The following is a 19,960-nucleotide window of genomic DNA, read 5'->3' on the forward strand; positions in this document are numbered from 1 at the left end:
CTCCTGGTGCGGCGACAACCAGGGTTTCTACGACAGGCCTCACCTGGACGAAGGTCGGCGCTTCAACATTAAGCTCGAGGAGGCCTTCGATTGTGATACGGTAAGCTACGACGCAAAGTGTTTTTTTCATAATTAAGCTCGACTTCTACTACTTCAACGTGTAATTTTCGTCTTTTACAATTCGACTACCTTATCCCATGCCATGCAAGACGCTATGTCTTGGAGAGGATGGGTTTTGAAGATCATGAGAGGAATGAAAGAAAGAAAATTAACCTAAGGACCCATCATGGTATGGATTTTGAGGCAAATCTATACAATTCTGAGAGCGTATCCCATTTTGGTTGCCCGGATTGGGAAGCACTTTGCAAGATGTATGATTTTCAAGAGGGTATGTTTGTCACCATGGATCTTGGTGACCCTGACATCGACCAAGACAATTTGGACATTTGGGTCCTTGTTGACACGCTTCCAATTCTACCGCTACGTGAGTTCCTCAAACATAGTTATTAAGTAATTTATATTGTTTATTTCAAAATTGTTGACAACTTATTTCCATTGATAGCTTACTTTCATTCTTCAAATAATGTGCGGAACATGGTAGACAGAACCAACTACGCCGATGGCTCTGAGTTAACTTATCAGGAGAAAAGCAATTTGGTCGCATATTGTACTGATCTTGAGAATTACAATGCCTTTTATCGAACTCCTCCGAATTATGGTCAATACGTGCCACTAGTGCATGTGTTGAACCAGGATAACTTTCATGGAGATATCCTGGTAAGATTTTTTTACTATTACGACATCCGTGCATCTTTTGCATACTTCTAAAACTAGTACATCATTGCTAACTAGGAAGTTATTACTATGTTTTTCAACAGAGAATCCCGATGGATTGTGTGCCTCATTTGATGTATCAGAATAGTCGCCTTGATGTTTTGAACATACAACCAGGTCATCCTACGAATCTCACCTGTCCATACCGGATTTCTAAAACTGGTGAACACATGCTTATCTTAGAATGAAAAAAAATGTATGGACAGTCGTAAGGAGGTTCTTGGAAGCAACATTGTGCGAAAGACAAGAATTGGAGACAGGATAATCTCCATTCTTCATAATGGAGAGTCAGGGCTATCTTGTTTTATGCTATTTTACCTCAGACAATATAGTAGGTCCTAAGAGAATGTAGTAGGTCCTATGAGGTACAATATGTTTATGAGAGTTGATGATGATGAGTAGTTGTGATTATGTCTAGTGACCAACTTGTATGTGATGTCTCATTGATGAAAACGATGATCATGAGGAGGTGTTATATGACAATGATGTATTATGATGATAAGTTGTTAATGATATGATGATGATGATCTATTATCTCATTGGGTGAAAGAACCGCAGATTAGTTTCAAGTGGATGTCCATCCACTTGAAACTAGTCCACGGTTCTTTCTCCCAGTGATGTAATAACTCATTATGATGTAAAATCATTCTCTAAATTGCTATGGTATGAAAACTTGTATAAAGGTGTATGGATACAACATGAAATAAAAAACAAATACGGAATAATAGTAGTAGCGCGTGCTAGGAGAAGCGCTACTACTAATTACCAGTAGCGCTCATAGTACAAAGTGTTGCTACTAAGTCGATATAGCAGTAGCGTGGTCCAACCCACGCTACTGCTAACCTTTAGCTGTAGCGCCTCACTAGTAGCGCTTGTTGGGTAACGTAATAATTTCATTAAATTTCATACGCACACGCAAGATCATGGTGATGCATAGCAACGAGAGGGGAGAGTGTTTGTCCACGTACCCTCGTAGACCGAAAGAGGAAGCGTTAGCACAACGCGGTTGATGTAGTCGTACGTCTTCACGATCCGACCGATCCAAGTACCGAATGCACGGCACCTCCGAGTTTAGCACACGTTCAGCTCGATGACGTCCCGCAAACTCCGATCCAGCAGAGCTTCACGGGAGAGTTTCGTCAGCACGACGGCGTGATGACGGTGATGATGTTGCTACCGACGCAGGGCTTCGCCTAAGCACCGCTACGATATGACCGAGGTGGATTATGGTGGAGGGGGGCACCGCACACGGCTGAGAGAGATCAACATATCAACTTGTGTGTCTATGGGGTGCCCCTAGCCACGTATATAAAGGAGTGGAGGAGGGGGAGAGGGCCGGCCCCTATGGCGCGCCCTGGAGGATTCCTCCCCTTCCAAGTAGTAGGAGTAGGAGACAAGGAAGAGGAAGAGGGAAGATAAGGAAGGAGGGGCGCCGCCCCTCCCCCTAGTCCAATTCGGACTAGTCATGGGGGGGGCCTGCTTCTCTCTCTCCCCTAAAGCCTAATAAGGCCCATATACTTCTTCCCCTGTATTCCCGTAACTCCCCGGTACTCCGAAAAATACCCGAACCACTCGGAACCTTTCCGGTGTCCGAATATAGTCATCCAATATATTGATCTTTACGTCTCGACCATTTCGAGACTGCTCGTCATGTCCCCGAACTCATCCGGGACTCCGAACTACCATCGGTACATCAAATCACATAAACTCATAATACAAATCGTCACCGAACGTTAAGCGCGCGGACCCTATGGGTTCGAGAACTATGTAGACATGACCGAGACAAGTCTCCGGTCAATAACCAATAGTGGAACCTGGATGCCCATATTGGCTCCCACATATTCTACGAATATCTTTATCGGTCAAACCGCATAACAACATACGTTGTTCCCTTTGTCATCGGTATGTTACTTGCCCGAGATTCGATCGTCGATATCTCAATACCTAGTTCAATCTCATTACCGGCAAGTCTCTTTACTCGTTCCGTGATGCATCATCCCGCAACTAACTCATTAGTCACATTGCTTGCAAGGCTTATAGTGATGTGCATTACCGAGAGGGCCCAGAGATACCTCTCCGACAATCGGAGTGACAAATCCTAATATCTAAATACGCCAACTCAACAAGTACCTTCGGAGACACCTGTAGAGCACCTTTATAATCACCCAGTTGCGTTGTGACATTTGGTAGCACACAAAGTGTTCCTCCGGTAAACGGGAGTTGCATAATCTCATAGTCATAGGGACAGGTATAAGTCATGAAGAAAGCAATAGCAGCATACTAAACGATCAAGTGCTAAGCTAACGGAATGGGTCAAGTCAATCACATCATTCTCCTAATGATGTGATCCCGTTAATCAAATGACAACTCATGTCTATGGTTAGGAAACTTAACCATCTTTGATTAACGAGCTAGTCAAGTAGAGGCATACTAGTGACATTATGTTTGTCTATGTATTCACACTTGTATTATGTTTCCGGTTAATACAATTCTAGCATGAATAATAAACATTTATCATGAAATAAGGAAATAAATAATAACTTTATTATTGCCTCTAGGGCATATTTCCTTCAGTCTCCCACTTGCACTAGAGTCAATAATCTAGTTCACATCGCCATGTGATTTAACATCAATAGTTCACATCTTTATGTGGTTAACACCCATAGTTCACATCGATATGTGAACAACACCCAAAGGGTTTACTAGAGTCAGTAATTTAGTTCACATCGCTATGTGATTAACACCCAAAGAGTACTAAGGTGTGGTCATGTTTTGCTTGTGACATAATTTTAGTCAACGGGCCTGTCACATTCAGATCCGTAAGTATTTTGCAAATTTCTATGTCTGCAATGCTCTGCACGGAGCTACTCTAGCTAATAGCTCCCACTTTCAATATGTATCCAGATTGAGACTTAGAGTCATCTGGATTAGTGTCAAAACTTGCATCGACGTAACCCTTTACGACGAACCTTTTGTCACTTCCATAATCGAGAAACATATCCTTATCCCACTAAGGATAATTTTGACCGCTGTCCAGTGATCTACTCCTAGATCACTATTGTACTCCCTTGCCAAACTCAGTGGTAGGGTATACAATAGATCTGGTACACAGCATAACATACTTTATAGAACCTATGGCTGGGGCATAGGGAATGACTTTCATTTTCTATCTTCTGCCATGGTCGGGCTTTGAGTCTTAGTCAATTTCACACCTTATAACACAGGCAAGAACTCTTTCTCTGACTGTTCCATTTTGAACTATTTCAAAATCTTGTCAAGGTATGTACTCATTGAAAGAACTTATCAAGCGTCTTGATCTATCTCTATAGATCTTGATGCTCAATATGTAAGCAGCTTCACCGAGGTCTTTCTTTGAAAAAATCCTTTCAAATACTCCTTTATGCTTTCCAAAAAATTCTATATTATTTTCGATCAACAATATGTCATTCACATATATTTATCAGAAATGCTGTAGTGCTCCCACTCACTTTCTTGTAAATACAGGCTTCACCGCAAGTCTGTATAAAACTATATGCTTTGATCAACTCATCAAATCATATATTCCAACTCCGAGATGCTTGCACCAGTCCATAGATGGATCACTGGAGCTTGCACATTTTGTTAGCACCTTTAGGATCGACAAAACCTTCTGGTTGCATCATATACAACTCTTCTTTAAGAAATCCATTAAGGAATGTAGTTTTGACATCCATTTGCCAGATTTCATAAAATGTGGCAATTTGCTATCATGATTCGGACAGACTTAAGCATCGCTACGAGTGAAAAAATCTCATCGTAGTCAACACCTTGAAGTTTGTCAAAAACCTTTTTTTGACAAGTCTAGCTTTGTAGATAGTAACACTACTATCAGCGTCCGTCTTCCTCTTGAAGATCCATTTATTTTCTATGGCTTGCCGATCATCGCGCAAGTCAACCAAAGTCCACACTTTGTTCTCATACATGGATTGCATCTCAGATTTCATGGCCTCAAGCCATTTTTGCGGAATCTGGGCTCATCATCGCTTCCTCATAGTTTGTAGGTTCGTCATGGTCAAGTAACATGACCTCCAGAACAAGATTACCGTACCACTCTGGTGCGGATCTCACTCTGGTTGACCTACGAGGTTCGGTAGTAACTTGATCTGGAGTTACATGATCATCATCATTAGCTTCCTCACTAATTGGTGTAGGAGTCACAGGAACAGATTTCTGTGATGAACTACTTTCCAATAAGGGAGCAGGTACAGTTACCTCATCAAGTTCTACTTTCCTCCCACTCACTTCTTTCGAGAGAAATTCCTTCTCTACAAAGGATCCATTCTTAGCAACGAATGTCTTGCCTTCGGATCTGTGATAGAAGGTGTACCCAACTATCTCCTTTCGGTATCCTATGAAGATACATTTCTCCGATTTGGGTTTGAGCTTATCAGGATGAAATTTTTTCACATAAGTATCGCAACCCCAAACTTTAAGAAATGACAACTTTGGTTTCTTGCCAAACCACAGTTCACACGGTGTCGTCTCAACGGATTTAGATGGTGCCCTATTTAATGTGAATGCAGCTGTGTCTAATGCATAACCCCAAAACGATAGTGGTAAATCGGTAAGAGACATCATAGATTGCACCATATCTAATAGGGACGTTTACATTTTTCCCTAATCTTGTCCCAGCCTCATCTTTACCCCTAAAAGAAACAAGTGCTCAACTTTGCCCCTCTTCCGTCTGGTGCCATTTCAGAAATACCCCTCCGTACCCTTACCGTCCAGTCAAAGTGGTTTGACCGTGCAGGAGACACATTTCGGACAATTTACCCCTGGTACTTACATGTGGGGCCCTTCGGACAGAGTCAGTCACTCACAGATATCCTCTCCTCTCATCTCTTCTCTTCTCTCTGGCGACTTGAACCCTAACCCTAGCCCGCCCGTGATTTGGTTCACCGTTGGCCGATGTGGAGGGATAGCGTGGGGATTGAGATGCGCGGCGGCTGGATCTAACCCGCCGCTCCTCTTCACCGAGGGATTTCGCGGATGGCTGCCGTTCGTCGAAGCGGCGCCGGCAGCGGCAGAGCTGAGAGCTCTCAGACCACAGCGGCGACCACAGCGGCGACCACAGCGGCGACCACACCGGCTATTCCAACGGGGTAAGTGTCTCCATTAGGTTACTCGCACGATTGCTATGCTCACTATCTTTGCCTTCCTCTAATTTTTCTCAACATTTACCGTAGGATGGATCCAGCTAGAGCTTTCTATCTCAACTGTAGGATGGAAACCGCCGTGTTAGGCAGTTCTGGTACAAAAGGATCTGGCACAGGGTTTAATATTCGTCTTGTAGTTGATTGCACATCAACATTTGTGAAGTTTAGATCTGCAATCTCAGATAAATATCCATGGGGCCTCTATGATGCTGTAGAAATAAGGTATTGGGACATGGGAAATACTAATTGGGTGCCAGTGCAGTCTGATGATGACTTGGGAATTATGTTTGCAACCAATGCTGAAACTAAGACAGTAGATTTGGAAATTAATGTAATACAAAGGCTTAGAGGAGAGACTGAGAGGAGAGGAACTAGATCTCAAGCTCACAGTTCTCAAGCTAGGTGTAGTCAAACAAGAGGAAGAGGGAGTTCAGGTGGCAGAGGTAGTTCAGGTGCAAGAGAGAATTCAGGTGGCAGAGGTAGTTCAGGTGCAAGAAGGAATTCAGGTGGCAGAGGTAGTTCAGGTGGAAGAAGAAATTCAGAAACTAGTGCTGTGCATGAACCAGGTCCTAGCAGTAGCAAGCAACCAGATGCTGATCCAATCATAGAAGAGGAACAACCTGATGATGTACCAACAGATGATGAGGATGAATTAATGCATCCTGAATTTGTAATAGGGAAGAAGCCAAAGGGGAAGGAAGCAGCTCAACAAGATGATTACATTTCCCCTCCAGAGTTTGCTGAGACAGATTCAGATGAGAGAGAGGAGGACAATGACATGGGTTATTCTGAGAGTTCTGATGAGGCCAGGCCAGTTGTGCATTTTAACAGAGATGATCCTTCTCTTGCAGAAGGAACTATATTCTCTGATGTTGTAGAGTGCAGAAATGCATTAGCCACTTATGCAATCAAGACTCAAAGTGAATTCAAAATTGACAAGAGTGAGCCTGGTAGGCTAACCGTACACTGTGCATATAGAAGGTGTAAGTGGAGGATGCATGCATCCTTTCTGAAAAATACCAAACTATTTCAGGTACACTAACAGTTAACTGTGCATGTTCTTTATGATTGTGATGTTGTTTATGATTCTGATCCTTGTTACAATGTTTAACTACAGGTCAAAGTAAACAGAAATCCTCACACATGCCCAAGTGTGACAAGAAGACAAAGGTTGAGATCAGCAAAGTGCAGATGGATTGCAGATGCAGTTAAGAACTGGGTGAGAAAAAACTCCAATATAAGGGTCACACAACTTCAAATTGACTTGAAGAAGAAGTATGGATTGCAGCTGCCATACATGAGAGTATTTTATGGTAAGCAGATGGCCATTGACAACATCTATGGTAAGTGGACTGACAATTTTCAATTATTGTACACATTCAAGGCTGAGGTAGAGAAAGCATCACCTGGTAGTGTAGTTCACACTGATAGGCACACTGTTCAGTTTGAAAAGAATGGTCATAGCAGGTCCAAAGAGTGCTTTAGGAGAGTGTTTGTGTCATTTAAGGCATGCTGGAAGGGTTTTTTAGAAGGTTGTAGGCCATATCTGGCAGTAGATGCCACTGCACTCAATGGTAGGTTTAAAGGACAACTGGCCAGTGCCTGTGCTGTAGATGCAAACAACTGGATATTTCCAGTTGCATATGGTGTGCTAGAGGTAGAGAACCTGGAGATTTGGAGATGGTTCTTTGAGCACTTAAAAAACCTGATAGGCCACCCAGATGGTCTAGTCATACACACTGATGCCTGTAAAGGATTAGAGGCAACTGTAGATGATGTTTTCCCTGGAGTAGAGCTTAGAGGCAACTGTAGATGATGTTTTCCCTGGAGTAGAGCACAGAGAATGCATGAGGCACTTAGCTGCAAACTTCACCAAGAAGTTTAAAGGGAAATTTTTTGACGAGAACTTGTGGCCCTGTTCCCTAACATTTAGCTTAAAGAAACACAATTACCATCTCAGGCAGTTGTATAGCAAGCCTGATGTAAAAGATTATCTGGATGAACATCACAGCAAGATATGGGCCAGGGCACTGTTCAATGAGAAGTGCAAGTTAGATTATGTGAACAATAACCTTGTAGAGTCTTTCAATTCCAAAATTAGAAAATGGAAAGGACTACACATTGTAGACCTGCTAGACAAAATCAGGCAAGTCTTAATGGAGAAATTTGATCTAAGACAAAGCATTTCTGCTGGCACTTATGGAGGGCATATCACAGTCCCCAAAGTGATGAAACAGTTAATGGCAAAATCAAAGACCTTAGATATGAGCATTGTTAAGAGAAGTACTCATGAGGCAGAGGTGACTGCAATTGATAAAGAGAAGAGGGAGTGGAGGTATCCTGTTGATTTGCAAGCACAAACTTGTAGCTACAGAAAATGGCAAATCACTGGACAACCTTGCATTCATGCATTATACTTCATTACTTCCCTCAGAGGTCCAGCAAGTGAGATTGATCAATATGTGCATGAATTTTACTCTGTGCATAGATTCAATCTTACTTATGCAGAGAATTTGCCTGCAATGGAGGGGAAGCAGCAGTGGGACATTGTTGATACTGGGTTTAAACTGTGTGCACCAGTGCAAAATAGACCACCTGAAAGACCAAGGAAAACTAGGATAAGGGCACAGGCAGAAGGAAAAGGTCTTGGAGGAAGGCAAAAGAAATGCAGTAGATGTGGCAGACTTGGTCACAGAGGCACCCATTGCAAAGAGTCAATTGATCCTGCATTTGGAGAAGATGAGCATTGGGGTGCAGAAAATGCTCTTGCAACTGCTCCAAGCTCTCCACCATCTTCTACAAGCTCTCTACCAACTACTCCAAGCTCTCCACCAGCTGCAAGCTCTCCACCAGCTCCAAGCTCTTCACCAACTGCTCCAAGCTCTGCACCAGCTCCAAGCTCTCCAACAGCACTTGTCAGGTATGTTTTCTACTACATGTTCATGCATTCTTTGTGTAACTTCATTATTTCATACTCATCTTGATTGTTTACATGCTTCTCAGTCCAAAGAAATGTACTAAAAGAGCTGCTGAGAGAGGAACTAGGTGGGGGTCACCACAGAAGAAGGCGAAAGGCGGCCACTCTGCTGTCAGCACAAGGAGCAAAGCTGCAAATCCCGCTGCCAACATTAGGAGCAAGAGGGCCAAACTAGTGTGATCAGCTTAATGTTGGTTCTGTTCAACTAGAGTGATGAACTGCTATGTTAGATGTAATGTGTTAACTGATGTGTGTTGCTTTGCATGTTGTCAAACTGTTGTGAACTCCTGTGTAATGTGCTCATATTTGGCCTGTGCTACACTTCTGTGCTCATATTTGTCACTGTGCTACACTTCTGTGCTCCAATTTGTCCATGTGCTACACTCATGTGCTCATATTTGCCCCTGTGCTATATTTGTGTGCTCATATTTGCCCCTGGATTGATATATATTTGTGCTCATATTTACCACATGGAAACATCACTAGCCAAAAGTACCTCAATGTGCATTCATACAGGATTTAAACCACACTAACAACATAACCATTATATAAAGGGACATTTCATAAAGGCTCCAGAACATAACATAAAGGCTCCAGAACATCTACTACAATTTCATAGTTCACACCATTATATAAAGCTCCAGAACATAACAACATAACCTACATCAGCAAACACTTAAATAGCCTAATTTGACCACACAGAAACAAGACTAGCCACAATGCTTATGCCAAGAACAATGACAAAGCACATTGTTTCCATTAGCTCATTCTTTTTCTTCAACTTTTGCTTCAACTTCTTGTTTTTAGTGGTAAGATCCACAACCCTCCTCTCCAGATTGCTTGCTTTGATCCAACTGTGTTTAAGGGCAGCATGTAAATCCTCAAAAGCAAGCCCAACATAGTCAGTAGGAGGGGGGGGTCAATCCATACAACCCAATCACATTCATCGGGAAGCTGCAAAAGCATAGTTCAAAAATAATGTCAAACTAAAACCTTAGCATCAATTCGACAAAAAAAATATCAAATTGAGGGAAATATAGCACTTACATCAACTGGACAACCCAAAAAACGTCTACCAGTGCTTGCTCCTCCCCAAGCTACACGGCGAGCCGGAACTAGCCCATGCCCTGGGCATCTACGCTTCGAGCGCTCCTCAAGGCCACAGAAGATGCGATTGGGAATGAAATGCTCTGAACTAAACTGCACAATGCCGCAACCATCCACCTACAAACAAAATCGGATGCACATGGCTAAAAAAATCCCAAATCCGCACAAACCCTAGATCTGAAATCCCCAAATATGCAGACTTCACTAACCTCGTCCTCCGCGGCTGAAGTCTCTAAGCACTGAGCCGTCGAGGACATGGACGCCATCTTCCTTTCCTAGCTCTCCAGCACCGAGCTGTCGAAATTGCCTGAGCAGCCGCCGCCACCTCCTACACTTTGTTCTTAGCGTCGGGAGGAAGAAGAAAACCAAGAGTGATAACTGTTCGGTCGACCCCCCACATGTAAGTAGGGGTAAACTTGTCCCAAAATTGTCCCGAAAACGGTCAAACCACTTTAACTGGATGGAAACGGCGCGGAGGGGTATTTCTGAAGTGGCACCAGACGGAAGAGGGGCAAAGTTGAGCACATGCTTTTTTTAGGGGTAAAGCTGAACTGGGGCAAGATTAAGGAAAAAAAATGGAATTGACCCTATCTAATAAAGTACAGTTACAATGTTCGGTCACACCATTACGTTGTGGTGTTCCAGGTGGAGTGAGTTGCGAAACTATTCCGCATTGTTTTAAATGAAGACCAAACTCGTAACTCAAATATTATTCTCCACGATCAGATTGTAGAAACTTTATTTTCTTGTTACGATGATTTTCCACTTCACTCTGAAATTATATGAACTTTTCAAATGTTTCAGACTTCTGTTTCATTAAGTAGATATACTCATATCTTCTCAAATCATCTGTGAAGGTCAGAAAATAACGATACCTGTTGGGGATATTACTATTGGGCGTAAACCGGCCAGGAGAGGCCGGGTTAACTTCATCAGTAGTTGATTATGCTTGAAGCCCATGAAGACAGATGAGGATGCTGTGTAAAGGTCCAGGACCCAAAACCGGTTTAAGGCCTGTAGCTGTAAACCGGCTTTTGGTATGTAACTTTTATTGTAAGATAGAAAGAGTGGAGACCGAATCGGACACGCTTATGAGCCGGTCTCGGGACTCTGTAAACCGACGGGCGCCACCCATGTATATAAGGGGACGACACGGCGGCGGTTCAGGAGGACAAACAACAACTCGAGAACCAGGAAAGCGTATTCGCTCCCTGGTCATCGAAACCCGTTCAATTCCATCACAACTAGACGTAGGCTTTTACCTTCATCGTAAGGGGCCGAACTAGTATAAAACTCTCTTGCGTCCCTTGTCTGCTTTAACCCCTTTAAGCTAACCCGTAGCGATGGCTCCATGACTAAGTCCTTTCACGAGGACATCTGCCGTGACAAGGCCACGACAGTTGGCGCCCATCGTGGGGCTATCGCACGATGGTTTCAAGTTCTTGGAGGGCAACTTCGAAGGACTCAAGGGTTACGCTGTGGGCCGGATGACCATGAGTCGTCGCGGCAAGCTCTACATCGACGATGTAGGATGGGGCCCCGAGGCTGGCTCAATTGAGTACGGGTACCGGGTCCCCTTTGGTGGCATACACATCTTCATCGGCAAGATCGGCGAACCGGGCTGTGAGCCGGACATCTACACCGACCTCGTCGAAACGGCTCGGCGTGCGTGATCTTCCCAGGTTAAGCCCGCCATGAAGCGTGCCTTCGTGGGAGTCATCCATGGAGGGGAATACGAGGACAGATCGGAATCTGGTGGCGAGACCGTCGTTTATTCCGGCGACGAGTCGTCGACCAGAGAGACCGAGTCGTTATATCAGCTATAAGATGGCCGAATTGGAGGCGGTTCCGATGGCGACAGTATTCCGGACCCCTCTGATCTGCCCAACCGGGTTGGAATCTTCATGGCCGGTACACAGCTGGCGATCCACTCTTCGACTGCAACGGCGATGATTTCCCAATCAGTAGCGGCGACGGCAGCCGGGGCAGGAGGCCCTGTGCGACCGCCAGCTCAAGTCTTATCTGATTTATTTGATGTGTTGGCAACGCTGATGGCAGAGCCTAATCCGGCGGATCAGGATGCCCACAATGTGGAAATCGCAAAAATAAAGTATCAGATCACTCAGGCCAAGGCCGATTTGGCGACTGAGGATGCCAGGATGACCGCGGAGAGGGCCGCTTTGGATGCGCAGGCTTATCGGCTTATGCTGGATCAGAATGCATCGCACGAAGTCCTGAAGAGAAGGCATCGGTCTCGCCTACCTCCGGTTTACGATGCTAGGAACCTCTTTAACACCCCGGGAGCGGGGACTAGTAACCCGCCAGTAGAAAACCGGGCAGAGGCACCTGGAGCAGGTGCGCTGGTTCAGCCATGTTTGATGGATCCGCCTCGTTAGAACAACATTGTGATGCAGCCTGTCTCAACACCACCGGGTCATTACTCTACTCCAAAGGACAATATCATTGCTGCCGCTTCATGGCTGGAGGCTATCCCAATTGAAGGTGATTCTTCGGCGGCGGTCGAGACGCGTCGGGTTAAAGAGCTCCTTCGAACAGCCTTGGTTCAACAGGAGGCTTACTCATATTGTCGTGATTGGATTCATTCCACCCCCGCCCGAGCCAGAGCTACAGCAGGCGTATGAATGAACCGGCCGTGTCAAGTAATGCGCGAAACCGTGAACCGCCCCGTGGCAACAACCCGACAGGGGGAGCTGGCGACGCTCAGGAAGTGGCAGACCGGGCTCATGCACGCAGAGAGGCTGAGTTAGCGGCGCAACATGAAGCCCGTCAGCTTACTCTGGTTCGACCGACCACATCAATAGAGCCAGGGGTTACCTCTAGTTCTTTGGGGGTGCCGTGTCTTGCTCCAGCATTGTGCAACGTGCGCCTGCCCAAGGATTTCAAGGGCTCCATGCAAGGTGCCGAACTACACCGCCGACTTATCTCCAGAGATATGGGTCGAAAGCTATGAGATGGCCATGGAGATGCTGGATGTGGATGATGTAGCCTGTGCGAAGTACTTCACCATGATGCTAGAAGGAACGGCTCGTACTTGGTTAAGGAGTCTACCAGCTAACTCTATCAGATCATGGGCCGAGTTGAGAGCCCGGTTTATCTAGAATTTCAAAGATACCTGCAAGCAGCCCATGTCGATCGTGGACTTAGCTGCCTGTGTCCAGGAAGAAGGAGAGTCAACAACCCGGTGGGTGCGCCGGGTCTCGAAAATTTTACATTCGTCAGATCGCATCAACGCTGACACCGCAGTGCTAACATTGGAAGGCAATTGCCGGTTTGAACCTCTGAAGTTGAAGTTGGGACGGTTGAAACGCCATTGCAATGACATGGGAACCCTCATGGCCACTTTAGTAAAGTATGCTGACTCTGATAGTACCAAGGATCCCAAGTCTGATGATGACAAGACATGGAAGGGAAAGAAGAGCAGCAACACCAAGGGGCAGCACCACAACCCGGCGGGTCATGGAAACGGCGGTAAACGTAAAGCGGATCACAACTTGGACTTTGTGGCTAACACCAGCACGCAGGATAAGGGCCAGCGACGTAGGGGTAAACCGCCCCAGCGCAAAGGAGCACCTAATCCTAACCTGGACCGCCTATCTTACCTGTTGAACCAGCCCTGCCCAAAACATGGGACGAAGGAGATGCCGGCCACACACCTCTGGAAGGACTGCTACATCATGCAAGAGTTCAAAAATTCTAATGCTTTCTAGTATGATCACGGACCAGGTGGCGGTTCAGGCTCTGGATCTCATGGGCCGGGTTATGGTGCAGGAAATTCCGGTTCAAGTTTCCATGCTAATCGGAATGGACATGCTAATCAAGGTAGTCAGGGCAACCAAGGTAATTATAATCATTAGGGCAATCAGCAGCAACAGCAGCAATCGGGTTATCAGAGCAACCCGAAGCAGTTAAACAGTGGGCAATATCATGTCTTCACCACTAGCTTAGACAAGCGTGACCAAAAACTGAAGGAAATATGCCCTAGAGGCAATAATAAAGTTATTATTTATTTCCTTATAATCATGATAAATGTTTATTATTCATGCTAGAATTGTATTAACCGGAAACATAATACATGTGTGAATACATAGACAAACAAAGTGTCACTAGTATGCCTCTACTTGACTAGCTCGTTAATCAAAGATGGTTATGTTTCCTGACCATGAACAATGAGTTGTTATTTGATTAACGAGGTCACATCATTAGTTGAATGATCTGATTGACATGACCCATTCCATTAGCTTAGCACCCGATCGTTTAGTATGTTGCTATTGCTTTCTTCATGACTTATACATGTTCCTATAACTATGAGATTATGCAACTCCCGTTTGCCGGAGGAACACTTTGGGTGCTACCAAACGTCACAACGTAACTGGGTGATTATAAAGGAGCATTACAGGTGTCTCCAAAGGTACATGTTGGGTTGGTGTATTTCGAGATTAGGATTTGTCACTTCGATTGTCGGAGAGGTATCTCTGGGCCCTCTCGGTAATGCACATCACATAAGCCTTGCAAGCATTACAACTAATATGTTAGTTGTGAGATGATGTATTACGGAATGAGTAAAGAGACTTACCGGTAACGAGATTGAACTAGGTATTGGATACCGACGATCGAATCTCGGGCAAGTAACATACCGATGACAAAGGGAACAACGTATGTTGTTATGCGGTCTGACCGATAAAGATCTTCGTAGAATATGTAGGAGCCAATATGGGCATCCAGGTCCCGCTATTGGTTATTGACCGGAGACGTGTCTCGGTCATGTCTACATTGTTCTCGAACCCGTAGGGTCCGCACGCTTAAGGTTACGATGACAGTTATATTATGAGTTTATGCATTTTGATGTACCGAAGGTTGTTCGGAGTCCCGGATGTGATCACGGACATGACGAGGAGTCTCGAAATGGTCGAGACGTAAAGATTGATATATTGGAAGCCTATGTTTGGATATCGGAATTGTTCCGGGTGAAATCGGGATTTTACCGGAGTACCGGGAGGTTACCGGAACCCCCCGGGAGCCATATGGGCCTTAATGGGCTTTAGTGGAAAGGAGAAAGGGGCAGCCCAAGGTGGCTGCGCGCCTCCCCCCTCCCCTAGTCCTATTAGGACTAGGAGAGGTGGCCGGCCCCCCTCTCCCTCTTTCCCCCTCGGGGAATCCTAGTCCAACTAGGATTGGGGGAGGGGAGTCCTACTCCCGGAAGGAGTAGGACTCCTCCTGCGCCCTCCTCCTGGCCGACGCCCCCTCCCCCTTGGCTCCTTTATATACTGAGGCAGAGGCACCCTAGAAACACACAAGTTGATCCACGTGATCTATTCCTTAGCCGTGTGCGGTGCCCCCAGCCATCATATTCGTCGATAATACTGTAGCGGAGTTTAGGCGAAGCCCTGCTGCTGTAGTTCATCAAGATCGTCACCACGCCGTCGCTGACGGAACTCTTCCCCGACACTTTGCTGGATCGGAGTCCGGGGATCGTCATCAAGCTGAACGTGTGCTCGAACTCGGAGGTGCCGTAGTTTCGGTGCTTGATCGGTTGGATCGTGAAGACGTACGACTACTTCCTCTACGTCGTGTCAGCGCTTCCGCAGTCGTTCTTCGTTGGGTACGTAGACAACACTCTCCCCTCTCGTTGCTATGCATCACATGATCTTGCGTGTGCGTAGGAATTTTTTTGAAATTACTACGAAACCCAACAGTGGCATCCGAGCCTAGGTTATTATGTTGATGTTATATGCACGAGTAGAACACAAGTGAGTTGTGGGCGATATAAGTCATACTGCCTACCAGCATGTCATACTTTGGTTCGGCGGCATTGTTGGACGAGACGACCCGGACCAACATTACGCGTACGCTTACGCGAGACCGGTTCCCCCGACGTGCTTTGCACATAGGTGGCTTGCGGGCGACTGTCTCTCCAACTTTAGTTGAACCAAGTGTGGCTACGCCCGGTCCTTGCGAAGGTTAAAACGGAGTCTATTTGACAAACTATCGTTGTGGTTTTGATGCGTAGGTGAGATTGGTTCTTGCTTAAGCCCGTAGTAGCCACGTAAAACTTGCAACAACAAAGTAGAGGACGTCTAACTTGTTTTTGCAGGGCATGTTGTGATGTGATATGGTCAAGGCATGATGCTGAATTTTATTGTATGAGATGATCATGTTTTGTAACCGAGTTATCGACAACTGGCAGGAGCCATATGGTTGTCGCTTTATTGTATGCAATGCAATCGCGATGTAATGCTTTACTTTATTACTAAACGGTAGTGATAGTCGTGGAAGCATAAGATTGGCGAGACGACAACGATGCTACGATGGAGATCAAGGTGTCGCGCCGGTGACGATGGTGATCATGACGGTGCTTCGGAGATGGAGATCACAAGCACAAGATGATGATGGCCATATCATATCACTTATATTGATTGCATGTGATGTTTATCTTTTTATGCATCTTATCTTGCTTTGATTGATGGTTGCATTATAAGATGATCTCTCACTAAATTATCAAGAAGTGTTCTCCCTGAGTATGCACCGTTGCCAAAGTTCGTCGTGCCCAGACACCACGTGATGATCGGGTGTGATAAGCTCTACGTCCATCTACAACGGGTGCAAGCCAGTTTTGCACACGCAGAATACTCAGGTTAAACTTGACGAGCCTAGCATATGCAGATATGGCCTCGGAACACGGAGACCGAAAGGTCGAGCGTGAATCATATAGTAGATATGATCAACATAACGATGTTCACCATTGAAAACTACTCCATCTCACGTGATGATCGGTTATGGTTTAGTTGATTTGGATCACGTAATCACTTAGAAGATTAGAGGGATGTCTATCTAAGTGGGAGTTCTTAAGTAATTTGATTAATTGAACTTAAACTTATCATGAACTTAGTACCTGATAGTATCTTGCTTGTTTATGTTGATTGTAGATAGATGGCTCGTGCTGTTGTTCCATTGAATTTTAATGCGTTCCTTGAGAAAGCAAAGTTGAAAGATGATGGTAGCAATTATACGGACTGGGTCCGTAACTTGAGGATTATCCTCATTGCTGCTCAGAAGAATTACGTCCTGGAAGCACCGCTGGGTGCCAGGCCTGCTGCTGGAGCAACACCAGATGTTATGAACGTCTGGCAGAGCAAAGCTGATGACTACTCGATAGTTCAGTGTGCCATGCTTTACGGCTTAGAATCGGGACTTCAACGACGTTTTGAACGTCATGGAGCATATGAGATGTTCCAGGAGTTGAAGTTAATATTTCAAGCAAATGCCCGGATTGAGAGATATGAAGTCTCCAATAAGTTCTATAGCTGCAAGATGGAGGAGAACAGTTCTGTCAGTGAGCATATACTCAAAATGTCTGGGTATAATAATCACTTGATTCAATTGGGAGTTAATCTTCTAGATGATTGCGTCATTGACAGAATTCTCCAATCACCGCCACCAAGCTACAAGAGCTTCATGATGAACTATAATATGCAAGGGATGAACAAGACTATTCCCGAGCTCTTCGCAGTGTTGAAAGCTGCGGAGGTAGAAATCAAGAAGGAGCATCAAGTGTTGATGGTTAACAAGACCACTAGTTTCAAGAAAAAGGGCAAAGGGAAGAAGAAGGGGAAATTCAAGAAGAACGGCAAGCAAGTTGCTGCTCAAGAGAAGAAACCCAAGTCTGGACCTAAGCCTGAAACTGAGTGCTTCTACTGCAAGCAGACTGGTCACTGGAAGCGGAACTGCCCCAAGTATTTGGCGGATAAGAAGGATGGCAAGGTGAACAAAGGTATATGTGATATACATGTTATTGATGTGTACCTTACTAGAGCTCGCAATAGCACCTGGGTATTTGATACTGGTTCTGTTGCTAATATTTGCAACTCGAAACAGGGACTACGGAATAAGCGGACACTGGCAAAGGACGAGGTGACGATGCGCGTGGGAAACGGTTCCAAAGTCGATGTGATCGCGGTCGGCACACTACCTCTACATCTACCTTCGGGATTAATATTAGACCTAAATAATTGTTATTTGGTGCCAGCGTTGAGCATGAACATTATATCTGGATCTTGTTTGATGCGAGACGGTTATTCATTTAAATCAGAGAATAATGGTTGTTCTATTTATATGAGTAATATCTTTTATGGTCATGCACCCTTGAAGAGTGGTCTACTCTTATTGAATCTCGATAGTAGTAATACACATACACTGGTAGAAAAAGGGCCTATAGTCCCGGTTCGTAAGGGCCTTTAGTCCTGGTTCCGGAACCGGGACTAAAGTGTCGGTACTAATACCTCCCCCCTTTAGTCCCGGTTCAATCCAGAACCGGGACTAAAGGCCCTCCACGTGGGCAGTGCACAGAGCCCAGTCAGGAGACCCTTTGGTCCCGGTTGGTGGCACCAACCGGGACCAATAGGCATCCACGCGTCAGCACTTCTGTGGCTGGGGTTTTTGTTTTTTTTTTGAAAGGGGGGGGGGGTTGGGGGTTTTGCGGGGTTAATTTAGGTGTTTCATATATTGTGTTAGCTAGTTATAATTAATAGAGAGAAGTGTCCTCTCTTATGTCCGTGCTTGGTCGACGCTACGTACTATACATACGTATATAGAGAGGACTAGACACGCTAGCTAGCTAGTAAGCAAACGAAGGAAACAGAAGATCGTCATGAACATATATGCATATATACAGAGAGAAGTGATATCGACCACCTCTCCTTCTCCGAGAGATTGGTCGAACAACAAGTTCTCGTATATCTATCTGACACTACCGGCTACATATATACAATAATTATCTCTTACAAATATAATCATACGGACTCAGGGTCCACATAGAATTCCCCGTCTTCAGGGATCACGTGGTCAAGAAAGAATGCCGCCAATTCCTCTTGAATTGCTCGCATGCGAGCTGGTGCTAGGAGTTCATCCCGCTTCCGAAACATCTAATTTGAAGAAGGGGGTCAATACATATATATATATATATAAATGAATGAAACTCAACACAAATGATGGTAATAAAATAAAATTGTGAATGTTGTTATTTATGTACTTCATATTGTTCGTTAGAGTACCCGCCCCGCTCACAGGTCGTGTGGCGGATGGACTCGCAGATGTAGTATCCACAGAAATCATTCCCTTGTTCCTGCCACAACCACTTTACAAGAAATAGAGGTCAATCAAACTGATAAGCAAGAATGCTAAATGGTATTGATGAAACTAGCGCTTGAATCACTAGGAGATGCGTGGAACATGCTACTATAGTACTTACTTTCGGGTGTCTAAATTCCAGCTCCTTCGCCAGTCCCGAAACTGTTTTGGTGAATTTTCTCCAAACCCTGCCGGACAAAGAAAACAATTACTTGATATCAGGAAATGAACAAAGTTGCTGATATGGTGGATAATGATCAATTTAACTTACTTCTTGAGGATTTCAGTCATGTCCGCATACTCCTTGGGATCTTTTCGTTTAGAGTCCAAGACGGTTACTACTCCCTGCTCAAGCTTAATCTCTAGGAGAGTATAGTGGTAACTGCACACACATGCATAACTCATCAATTACATTACTATAACCTTGACTAATATATAAGGGAAACCGAATACGCACAAGATAGTAACACTCACCTGAAGTTGTAAGGAAAGAGTATTATATCTTTGTTTTGATTTATTACGAACGATCGTAGCAAGCTGGCCTCGGTAGCTGCGGCATGAAGTTTAACCTGAGTTGCATCTATGAGATATGTGTTAATGAACCCAATATCACCGACTTGTCTTTTCTTCAATTCGGCGATCTTCAATCTGCTTAATATAGTGAGGATGATTATAAATACATGCAATGAAAGAGCTAAGCTAT

This window comes from Triticum urartu, chromosome 4A (genome assembly GCF_056163025.1).
Source record: "Triticum urartu cultivar PI428250 chromosome 4A, HENAU_Tu73, whole genome shotgun sequence".
NCBI classification, from domain to species: domain Eukaryota; kingdom Viridiplantae; phylum Streptophyta; class Magnoliopsida; order Poales; family Poaceae; genus Triticum; species Triticum urartu.